The 12,942-nt window shown below is 41.7% G+C and overlaps 1 pseudogene; it reads left to right on the forward strand.

Annotated features, from left to right (window-relative positions):
- The first annotated feature begins 4,402 nt into the window (after positions 1 to 4,402).
- LOC129104433 (indian hedgehog B protein-like) lies at positions 4,403 to 9,623 on the forward strand (annotated as a pseudogene).
- Positions 9,624 to 12,942: the final 3,319 nt, after the last annotated feature.

The raw sequence follows: 12,942 nt of genomic DNA on the forward strand, positions 1-12,942 counted from the left end.
TGGCTGCCGTGTTAGCTCCAGCGTAGCTCCTAAACTACTCGCACTGGCCAAGTGGCCCTCCCTGCCGAAATGTATGTAGAAATGTGTGAAGGCTACAGTTAAGCACATCACATCCAGGACGTTTTTACTCCTTGTCTTGGAAAATTAAGGCTGACAAGGTTTCAGACAGAACCACTCTCATGCTTAGAAGCCTATCAAAACCTAGAGTTAGGTGTTCAGTGTGGTCTGGAGTTGGACGCTGGAGTGTGTGGAGAGACAGAAGGAGGAGGAGAAGGAGGAAGAGGGATGGTGGTTTTCAGCCACCAGCTGTTGTTACCTTGAGCACAACGTCCTTTAACCCCCATTACAGCATATCACCACAAGCCACAGACACGCTAGCTTCCACTGACTGCAAAACAACCAAAACTCACTTGTTTACCAGCTAATGTGCCATGTATTTACTCTTACTCATTCCACCCCTCTCCCATATTCCTCTTTCTTTTTTCAACTCTTCAGTTCACATCTTACACCCTCATTTCCCGATATATGGTCTCAACCTCTTTTTTTACAATTTTCTCACCCTCTCTCATTATCTCTATGTCTGTCTGTATCATCCTTTTTCACATGCTCTCCATTTATTTCTTCTTAGCACTTCCTTTCATCTGTGTCTTCCTCCTTTTTGCCCCACTCAGAGCCTTTGTTGGTTAGGGCCCCGGGTATGCGTGGGTAACCCCGATGCCCATGTAAAGGCCCTTGGCTGTGGACTCATAGAGCCCAAGTGCCAGTAGATGAAAGCAGAGAGAGAGAGATTCTGGGGCTGGCACCCATCTTCCTCTGTCCTGCCACCGTGGCCTCTTATTTCACAGAGAAAATTAATAACTTTAACAAACATCAATGAGCGAGGGCCTGATGCTCGGTTAGCTTGGTGTATGTGGGTGTGTATCTGTTAGCATGTGAGTGTGTACTGCACACACATGCCTGGATTTGTGTGTTTTTGAGTGTGTGTGATCCTGTATGTGTGTGTGTTTGAGCTCATACCTTACAGTAATGCAGACAGAGGCAAAGACAAATAGTCTAACAACATGAAAGGTTGGTAAATACTAACAATGAAAGAAGACTTTGGGAGGTGTGGTGTGCCAGGCTCCACTCTGGTTTGGTCCGATCAGTTTGTTGTCTGCTTGAAAGGCCATGGTGTCCTTTCTTGAGGCAAAGAGGAACTGAAAGACGGATGGATGAAGGGAGGGATGGATGGATGGATGGGAGAATGTGACCACTTCTGAAGCATTGTCGACAGCCATGCTGAATAGGCAGCCGGCCTGCCTGGAGCCACGCCCGTATTTATGATCTTCAAAGGAAGGATGACACACACACGCACTCACGCACAGCCACAAAATGTTGATAGTTACAGGAAAACATGTGCTTGTGCAAAATGGATATACACACAAATTTGCATATAGATTTCTGCTCATGCATGCACACGGACAAACTTTTCAACACATGTGAAAGTTGCAGCACTGACATCCTCTACGCATGCAATGCCTAACATATACCAACATCCACATGCCAAAGTGTTAGTCTGCACATTGGTGGCAGTTTGGGATTCAGTGTCTTTCTTAAGAACACTTATTGTAAACAGGCCGGAGTAGCCAAAGGTCGAAGCACTAACTCTTAAGAAAATAGTTTGATATTTTAAAAAATATGCTTAATCTCTTTGTGCAGAGTTAAATCAAAAGATCAATGTCACCTTTATATCCATACAGTAATTGTGAAGCTACGCAAGCAGCTTATGAGCTTAGCTTAGCATAAAAACTGGAAAACAAAGGGAAACCGAGAGGCTGGCTATGTCTGAAGGTAACAAAATCCACCTACCAGTGTAAAAAGGGGTCATGTGCTGGACTATTTCTTGCCTATGAGCAGTGACTTCCTGAAGTAAGGTCCGTAAGGTAGCCAGGCAACCAACGAGCACTCCAAGAGGTTACTTCTCCGACCAAGGAATAGTCTGTGACCTAGCCACCTGAAAAACAGCAATTTGTTATTTTACAAATCAGTGATTTGTACAGATTAAACAACTAAGATAGAAAGTGTTAATTAGTAACCTTCAGAAGTTCCGGTAGGCAGATTTTGTGAGCTTTAGACGGAGTAAGGCGAGTTGTTTCCTCCTGCTTCCAGTCGTAGTGCTATATGCTAACCAGCTGCTGGCTGTAGCCCTAGACCTGATAGAGGTATTGATCTTGGAATATAACTCTCGACAATAAAGCAAATAAGCATATTCAAATATAATAGATGACATGCTCTATTACCCGAGGCACTGTCACCCACTGATCTCAAAAGCAACATTTTAGGTGCAAGTTTTCACAAAAGGTGGTTGATGTTCAAGTCCTCCACACTTACAATAAGGGATTGGGACTTCTGTAACACTTCTCTAAGATTACAAGTATACTCCATATCTCTTGTCACGACACACGAAAAAAAAAAAAAAAAAAAAAAAAAAAAAACTGAAGGGGGGAAATTCCCCTTTTTCTTTGAGGTGATATTTAATTTACGGAGCATTTCCATCTCAAAAAGCTGGAAACATTCAGTTAAACACTGACACCTCTATATGACAAAAGTTGATTTGGTTAAACTGACTGGTGCTGTATGCTCCATACCAGGAAAGGTCTAATGAATTTACACTGGTCTCGGTTGATGTTCTATTTCAGCTAAAAGGTAAACACGGCTATAGATGGCTGTTTACTGTGTGAATCCCTCTCTTTGCTTTTCTCTGTTCCATCATGAGACATGAAAAGCGGTGGTGCAGCAGAAATACTTTATGGTGTTTACACTCACAAATAATAAAACATAAATTGTTGAAACCCTCAGCCTTACAGTTCAGTTCATTCAAAGGGGCCTGCAATGAGAAACAGGGGTGAGACCACTGATTTTCTGCTGGCAAATATTTGAAGAGCTAATTTGGAGGGGTTGGGTTTGCTAGTGTGTTTGCATGTGTGTGTGTGTGTGTGTGTGTGTGTGTGTGTGTGTGTGTGTGTGTGTGTGTGTGTGTGTGTGTGTGTGTGTGTGTGTGTGTGTGTGTGTGTGCCACACACAGCCAGCAGCCAGGGAGCCCGACAGCAAAAACTTGTAAAATTACAGATATCATTTGACAATTCAAGTAAACTGGCAGGAAGTTATTAATCTTGTTGATTAATTAGGACAATTGTCTAGACAAATTGGCAGCAAGTAAATCATACATAAAGTCAGTCAGTCAGTCAGTCAGTCAGTCAGCAAGTCAAACAATCTGTGCGACTGTCTGTCAGTTTGCAGCCAAATAATGCTTCAGCTAGTCCACCTGTCAAACATCCAATCTAGTCCCTCTCGCAACTTACCCCATTAATAGTCAGTCAACCAAACACTAGCCAGCCAGTCAACCAATGACCCATGATCTTATTTGATATTCGAATGCAGCTGGGGGGGAAATTGATTGATTTAATTGATTGTAATTGCCTGTTGTTTACAGTAAACCCTGTGTGAAATAAACACAGGGTTGTTAGCATTCAGAGCTTTCAAGGGCACAGTCAGACAAAGACAACAACTGGAAATGTGAAGTGGCAGCAATAAAGGGCAAAGCTTATGTTTGCTGCTCGCCTGTGGACAGGACTCTCCAGTGCGCCCTGTGCCCAGGAGGGGCGGGGTGGGTGGCAGAGTGGGGACAGAGGGAGAGAGGGAGAGAGGGAGAGAGGAGAAAGGAGAGAGGAGAGAGAGAGAGAGGGCAGGACTGGCAGGGTGCGGTCTGAAGTGGCAACAGATCGTTTTGGATCACTCAGATCCCTTCAATCCAACTGGAAAGCTGCAGCTCGTTGCACGCCGGCCGCATATGGAGAGAAGAAGCTTTGAATGCAGACCGGGCACCGAGCGAGCAGCGGGCGAGAGTGGCTGATGTTGTGACAGACTCCCAGAGCAGAGGGAAAAAAGAGAGGGAGAGAAACCACAACACTGCAACTTGGATATCAGTAACCGCTCTCCCTCTCTCTCTCTTTAACTCTCTCACCCACCAAAATCGACTTTGAACCTGTTTGTTTAAATACACGGACTTTACAGCCTGCACACTTACTGTTGATTCTGTAAGGCGGAGGGGAGCGAAGTTTCTCAATTTAGAGCTCCTTTCTTTCTTTTTTTTTTTTTTTTTTTTTTTTTTTTTTTTTTTTTTTTTTTTTTTTTTTTTTTTTTTTTTGGGGAAGCTGCTAAAAAAACTTTTTTTTTGTGTGTGTGTCCTCATGGTGCGTGGAGCTGCCGCAGTGAGCTTCTTTTATCCGGTGTTTTCGGACGTGATACCGCGACTGTCACGGACGATGGAGTCGGGAACTGAGCCGGGGAGGTACTGAAGACACCTCTCTGTCGTCTCCCCCCCCTCCCCGGGAGAGAGTCCTCCCTCCCCCCCCCAGGGGCGATGCGGATCTCCTTCCTCCTGCTCACCGCCTCTCTGTGTGCCATGGTCCTCCTCCTCCTCCTCCTCGCACCTGTCTCGGAGGGCTGCGGGCCGGGGAGGGGTACGGCAAGAGGCGGCTCCCGAAGAAGCTCATCCCGCTTGCTTACAAACAATTCAGCCCCAACGTCGCCGAGAAGACCCTGGGGGCCAGCGGGAGACCCGAGGGCAAAATTACGCGCAACTCCGAGCGCTTTAAAGAACTGACGCCGAATTACAACACAGATATCATCTTCAAGGATGAGGAGGACACGGGCGCAGACAGGCTGATGACCCAGGTAAGGAGAGGAGAGGAAGGAGGAGGGCATGGATGATGGATGCAGAACATCTCACACTGATGCGCAAATATGGACCATTGTTCCTCTTGCTCATGCCTGATAAATGACATTGGTTATGGTAATACGACTGAATTTACAATGATTAATCCAGAGACTGCAGCATGTAGTGGAATGAACTGAATAACTTCAGACTAGATTAGCTACCCAGTTGCATCCAATTGTCTCCTGAGTGTTTGCTGTCAGTTAAATGTTTAAACCAAAATGATTTATTTCATTGACTCGACCCTTTGGTTCACCTCTGGTTTTTTTTTTTTTTTTTTTTTGCTACTAGACATTCTTAGCTGCAGAGTTGTCTTGAAGAACCGCCTTCACTTCCACACTTAAAGCCTTATTTAGTTTAATAGTCTGACAAATTGTTACTATGTACACCTTTCAGGCTCATCACCACTCATTTGAGCGTTAAACAAAAGCCTATGCAGGATACATTTACCCACCATATCATGGTCTTAATGTTTATTTGTCCCCCCCCCAAAGTCACTTCTTACCCATTTGTTATTGTTAAATCAAGAGCAGCGGCTCATGATTTACTACCAAATCTCTGCTCTTTTTGGACATTTTGTGAAAAACAAATACCATAATCTAGCTGTAATTGATTAATTCATCCGTTAATGCAGCAATGTATATTAATATTGACCACATTGACAATTTATTGCCTTAAATCAGATTAGAGAAAATGGATCTCCAGATCTGCTGAGAGGCATCTTGACCTCAAGCCTTTTATGCAAGTAACTCGAAAACTGCGAAATCATCCCAAGCAAGCAGACCTGGATAGTTGTGTGTACTTTGACCTGACAAACCCCCCCGCACACAATTGTAGTAGTTCACATTTCTTTGTATGTGTTTTGAGTGTGTGTTAGTAAAGAGATTTGTTGTTTGCCTTTCATTCACTCTCTTGCTCTCGTTCTACGCTGTTCCTCTTTCTCTCGTTATTCACACTCACATTCCCTGTCCCCGCCTTTATATAATGACACTGATGTCTCTGGATATCTGCTCCACTCAACACTCTCCCACAAACACACTATCCACATTGCATATGTGTCTTGTTTACTCTGAACTCTTTTAGTTGACAACATGGCTGTAACCATGCCTCACAACTCATCACACACAACTCTTCCCACAACGTCCCTCGTTTCTTCTCTTCATTTCATCTTTCTCTACCTCCAGCTGCTCATTTAGAATTATTAGGACAGCTTAATTTTGAAATTGTAGTGTTTTTTCTAACTCCTGCCTATTTCCCTCCCTGTACCTCTCTCTTAGCGTTGTAAAGACAAGTTAAACTCTCTGGCCATCTCAGTGATGAACATGTGGCCGGGTGTCAAGCTGAGAGTGACTGAGGGCTGGGATGAGGATGGACATCATTCAGAGGACTCGCTGCACTACGAGGGCCGTGCTGTCGACATCACCACCTCAGACAGGTATGCATGCAATAGAGCACATCATGTGGTGTTAACAGGACCTAAAGTTGGATTAAGTTAATTTATCAGTAATGCAATGATTCAACCAATTGGTCCGCAATATTCTTTTTGCTGACTCAAATTTGAAAAAAAATTCTAATCCAAGTTTGAGTCTCTGGACAAATTCCTTCTACAATTACAATATTTGAAGTATAATACAATATACAAAGAAATGTATTGATGTCAGTGGAATAATATATGTCTTCTGTGCATGTTTGGAAAACTACGTAGTCAAGCTCTGATTGAATATCATGTGGAGTTAATAATATATATATATATTTTTTTGTTATAGGGACAGAAATAAGTACGCCATGTTGGCCCGGCTGGCCGTAGAAGCTGGATTTGACTGGGTCTACTATGAGTCCAAAGCCCACATTCACTGTAGCGTCAAGTCAGGTAAGAGACGGCTTTGAGCTACAGCGTGTGCGAGTGCAATTATCTGTATGTGTGTTTGTATGTTTTTTTGCATCCAGCTGTCATTACCACTAATGAGGTTGATGCCTTTGTTGGTAATTCACTAATGGTTTACCTTGATCGTGCCGCTATCATCAGTCTGTGTGTGTGTTTGTGCGTATGGCCTATTGGGAGCCAATCAAAGCAGGGAGGTGCACCTGTGCTCTTTGCTGTGTTCAGTTTCACTTCTCAATCACATCATAAGTAATCATTCTTTGTGATCATAGAATATTTAGCTCTATGATGTGCAGATAGAGCCAGTGTAAGTGATATTTAATTTGCAATGAATATCATATACTGTTCTTTATATTTAAAGTCACATTTGGCTCTCCTTTCTGCATTCCTATGATAAAGCGTTTCATTTTTTCCAGTTTTATTGCAAATCAGATATGGTCCTTACGCAAACAACACTTGACTGCATTCCACCTCAAGCCAACTTAACTTTTGAGACATTTTAGAAACCCATTTACCCATGTCTGGTACCACCAGTTATTTGATGCCAAACTACATTCTAGCAGTCCATTGAGGTTAGTAAGCTGTGAGATGATTAACTCTCCCTTTGTTTTGCTGTTGCTTTTCCTTCAGTAGGTTTCTCTCAGATCTCTTATCTAAGTCTTATCACCTCCCGGTCACAGCCCTCCTTCTCTGCAGCCCTCTGGCTTACAGACACACACACCTTGGACAAATATTTGGCTGCCTTAAGACTGCTTTAAGACAACCCTCCTAGAAACACATGCACACACACACACACACACACACACACACACACACACACACACACACACACACACACACACACACACACACACACACACACACACACACACACACACACACACACACACTCACTCAGATGAACACACACACAAACACATACATTTATAGTGATGCATCTTTATTTGAAACTGATTTTTCTTCAGTACTAGCAAATATTCTATTCTGTTCTTGCTTCCAGGTTTTCCCAGTTCAGTTCCACATGCTCTTTTAACAAGTTAGCATAGTTCATTTTCAGGAATCAAACTCATTACAATGTGCCAATGCTCCCTCATTGTGTGGAACCGTTGACACCGGTCATGTGACTCAGTTTAAAACACAAACTCTGCTGTAATCCAAACAATATCTAGACCCAGGTCTGAGTCTGTGTACTTTCCTGTTTCTCTGACCCCCGGCCGTGCTCTGACTGTGGCGATACAATCAGCTGGTTATCCATTAGCTCTTGTTGACTACCTCTTCTTGCCACCTCGTCTAACTGCTTCTTAAAGGGCCACCTTATTCAGAAATACTCCAACAAGCTCAAATGCAGGCCTACATCCTGTGGCATCTTGGACAGCTTTGATAGCCGACAATATTCCGACAGAGCTGAGGCAGACATGCTTTTTCGAACAATGTTGTATTGCTTGTGTCATACTGATGTCACAAAGCCAAATTCGATTTGACACATTAAGTAGAGAAGCAATATAGTTTGGAGGGGACTACAGTAACAACATTGTATAAAATGAGCAGAAAGAGAGCTGCTTTTTTTTTGCCACTTTTTTGTTTTTAAAACACTTTCCTTTGACACCACCAAGTATTTTACCCACCTAAGAAAAAAAAGTACTCAATCTGGTAACTATTTAATGGATTTCAAGTCTCATTGACAGGCCTTAGTTTTGCAGAATGCTAAGAGGGCCACGTAAACCTATTGAGTCTTCAAAGAAATCACCAATATAGTTTAGAAAATCAAATGGCCATGTGTGGTTTGGATTCAAAATCCTAATCGGCTGGTAAAAACGTTTCTGTGTGTGTGTGTGAAGGCGTTCTAAGAATAGGGAGAGAGGCAGAGGCAGACGGAAAAGACAAAGTTTGAACATGAGTCACATTATATACATAAGTCAACAATCTCCCGCTGATCTACTGAGATAAAGATGTCCTTGAGGCAGTGTCAAAGTCTTTCCTCTTTTATAGATTACTCAGTGACCTAGAACAATCTGCAGATGCAGCCACTGTAGAAGTCAAAGTGCTGCTGCGCTGTACTCTACTGAGAGAAATTCAAACTGCATTCCTCTCCATGTTGCAAAAAAACCGAATTAAAACTAAGTTAAATAAAATAAAATAATCATATTTTTCTTACTTTCATCTCTCCAGAACATTCTGTGGCAGCCAAAACCGGTGGCTGTTTCCCTGGCGATGCTCAGGTAATCCTCAAAGGCGGGGCTACTAAACGGATGCGTGACCTTCACCCTGGCGACCATGTCTTGGCCTCCTCAACGACGGACGGTCACGGCCCCCTTATCTACAGCCCGGTCACATCTTTTCTGGACTACCAGTCCAACGTCACAAAGATCTTCTACACCATTGGCACCAACACAGGACTTAATATCACTCTCACAGCCGCTCACCTGATATTTGTCACAGACTGCGCTGGTGGGCTGAGCGAGCAAGAGTGGAAAGAGACAGCTGGAGATCCACTAATGGGCTCCAAAAGCTGGGAAGCAGGTCTGAGGACACTTTTTGCCAGTGAGGTCCGGCCAGGACAGTGTGTTCTGACATCACAAGGGAAAGTGGGGTCACAGGCATCACTTTCCGTTGTGACCTTTGTAGAAGAACAAGGGAGCACGGGGTTGTATGCCCCGCTGACTCAGCATGGGTCCATAGTGGTGAACGGTGTGCTGGCATCCTGCTATGCTGCTGTGGACAATCACCATTTGGCCCACTGGGTCCTGGCCCCACTGAGGTTCTTCTACAGCCTGATGGGGCCTTCAGAACCACAGACCGACGGCCTGCACTGGTACCTTGGCTTCTACAGAGGCTGGGGCAAACGCTGTTGGACGCTGGACACTTCCACCCCTGGGGGATTGAACAAGGACACAGATAGGAGCCACGGAGACATGTTTCACACTGATAACTTAATTCACTCACCTGTATTCAGGAGCACCAAAGCACAGATTGAGGGACCACCATAGACATTTGATTTTATAGTGAAAATTAGTTTTCACCCTACTTGCCTGTATTTTCTGTCCTTCATTAAACTCTTTTTTGAAGCATATGGGACAAAGAGAAGAGACTTGGAAGATTAGTTAGCCGATTTAAATTTCATTCATTCCAAAAGATTTAGGGGGCTGGGAAGTTAATCAAAGACATTTCAGTAAATGTTTGAGATAATATAATGTAAAAAATACAGACATAAATATCTACCATGTTTAATTTTTTATGTTCCACTTAAAGCACCTTTAGAGATCAAATACAGGGAATGTGATGCAAAACAATAGCTTTCATAAAAACATAGTCAAGGTAGGCAGTGAAGTTAATCAAGTTTCATCATTCCTTCGTACTGTAGTCACTATAATGTGTGAACATTTGTGCAGCTTGACATTATGCTGGGGCTGACTGATGCAGTTGGAGGAATTTTAAACATTTGAGGACACCTTTTGTGACACATGTTGGGAGCATCAGGCTTCAGATAAAAGGATAAGGTGAACAAATGAAGGAAACACTTTTGGAGGGAAGTAGAAAAAGGGAATGGATGGCGAAACTAGTGACTGAACAAGGTGTGATTTAAAGCTCTATGTACATAGGTATTTATACAGTTAAGGAATGCAGGAAAAAGGACAGGAAGACAACAAATTAACTATAAACTTTAATGTCAGAGTCATCACTGCAGTACATCCATTAATGCTTTACTTTTTTTTAATAATATGGTAATTTAGGGATGACGTTCTGTGTATTAAATGAATGCAATGTTGCAATTTGCTAGTGTTGCAATATAGCTTCACATCTGGGGCTTTGTTGGATAACTATTGAACAGGGAATGAGGATGGACACTGTGTGTATACTAAAGTACTATAATGGTTATAATGGCCACGCTGTCAATGTGGTTTTCCAAGTAAATCACACGCTTTCAGTCATCATGATTGTCTCAAGCTGATATATGGTTCATATATTCATCTTCGTGATATTTATCAGTTATTTTATTTAAAAGGTGTTTGTTTTGTGACATGTTTTTCATTGTTTCAGGTTTTCAATTTTCAGGTCAGTAGTATCTAGTTTATGGTATACACAACACTCAGGCTGTATTCAACTACTGTATTAAGCAACAGCTATGCATCATATTAAATCACTCTCTTTAATCTCGAATAGTAGGTTACTTGGTAGCTCTCCTTCGTATGGTCTTTTTTTGTATTCCATACTTCACCAAAGACATGCGACCTAGATTGACAGGGAAACAGACAATTTTCTTTTTTTAGAACTATAGGAAGCAGATGTGAGAGATGGCTGAATGAATTTGGATAAACGTGTTTTTCACATTGCCCAAAGTATTCTTCCAGCTGTCACCTGTTGAGTACAAAGACTCAAACTTTGCTATCTAGGAACTCCAAGGCATTATTCTATATGCCCTCATAAATATGTGTCACATATGTATATTAAGCTATTGTTGGAGAGACTATTTAAAGATCTATTTTTAGAATAAAATAATGTAAACTATTATTATTTTTCGGCAACTCTGAGCATACAATTTGTATTTGAAACATAAAGTTGTTGTTTTTAAAACCCCCACTGCTCTGTGTTTTATTTGGTTGCAACAAATTAAGAAAAGATCATTGCTAATCTGTACTATATATTTTACTCCATGTAAGTCCCTTCTCAGTAACACCATGCTTGTTTTGATAGAGAGGCCCTGGGTTACTTGATTCAGAAAAAACATTGATATAAACATAAACAGCCATAAAGCGAGTGATCACTGTAAATGGTGATGCATCCCAACAGCTGGAACATTGTGAATGGAGAAAGAATAGCTGTGGTCGAAGGGTGGGCTGCTGGTTGGTTTCAGTACCACGGACAGCAACACACAGCAACTGATCCTCTTTCCTCCTTATGATGCCCGAATGCTTTTTTCTATTTTTTTTTTTTTAAGAATAGTGTTAGTCTTTGAACACAGCACACCCTGATGGATGCCTCAGTATTTGCATCAAGAGAGGAAAATCCACAGAACAGAATTTAGCACATAGAAAAAGACACTTAATCAATAAGCAAAAGGAGATTCTACAGAATCTTTAATATTGGTCAGTTAGGTACAGGAAAAAAACTTTTTTGTTGTATCCCATAGCTCATTACAGGAGACATCATTATTCATAGAGACAAATATCCCAAAAACCAGACCCAGATGAAACACTCACCAAGTTAGACATGTTTAAAAATAAGGATATGACAGTGATTGGTTTACTAAAATGTGCAGGTGATGTTCTCACATGTGAGGCTTTTTATATACATATGAAAATATCATGCACATCTCAAGTGGTTGAAATACTGAAAACCATTACACAATTTTGTCCACCTGAGTCTGGTGGTGCGAAGCTTTTCTCTACGTGTCCCGTCTCCATGTAATCATGTTTAGGCCTGTTTGGACCACGATACCATGGCGACATTTTGAGGCAAGACTGATGGAAAACCAGCAATCATAATCAGGACTGATTTGGGAGGGCATACTGAAAAAAACACATTTATATTTATATATATATAACTGCCCATCATACCTCTTACTAAGATTAACAAATAAATAACAATAAATAAATAAAAATAGTTTCAGCTGCCTCAAAAGTGACCCAAGTATCATAGTCTTAAATTAAGGGTGTTCACACAACAACACATGGGAAATCAGCATGCTCACAGTAACTCACATACAGATATGAATGTATTTATAGAATATGTATCTGTCATCACAGCTTGGCAAAATTACACTTATACACAACAAATGCACAATAACACCTGGAACCATAATACCAGCCAGTGGAAAAAGACCCAAATATGTTTGAGTTCTCTTTGTCCAGTCAGAATAAAACTTTCTGTAAAACTAAACGATCTCTTCCCCTGGTAGGTGTTGTGGATATCATCCAATAACAATAGCCTATAGATAAAGAATTTATGTTTCCAAACAACCCGTAAACACGCACACATACAATCGCACATAAATCATTTTCTCACACTCTTATTACATGTTAATAACATCATGAAGTAAGTGACTGAATGAATGTGAGCTAGTTTGAATTACCTACAGTAAGCGGCTATGTTGAGAGCAGTGAACCTGACAGAAGTACAAAACACTCCATAACATCCTACAGTAAGTTGGCAAATATGTCGACATAGTTACATTAGGCTATATGTAATCATTGCTTGGCAGCATACAAAAATAAAAGAAGTTGCTCTGGTGCATATTATGGATCATCTGCATTTGAGTTAAATCTTCTCTATGCAAACGGAAGGAATTGTTTTCGGCACATTTTTC

Source organism: Anoplopoma fimbria, chromosome 16 (genome assembly GCF_027596085.1).
Source record: "Anoplopoma fimbria isolate UVic2021 breed Golden Eagle Sablefish chromosome 16, Afim_UVic_2022, whole genome shotgun sequence".
NCBI classification, from domain to species: Eukaryota; Metazoa; Chordata; class Actinopteri; order Perciformes; family Anoplopomatidae; genus Anoplopoma; species Anoplopoma fimbria.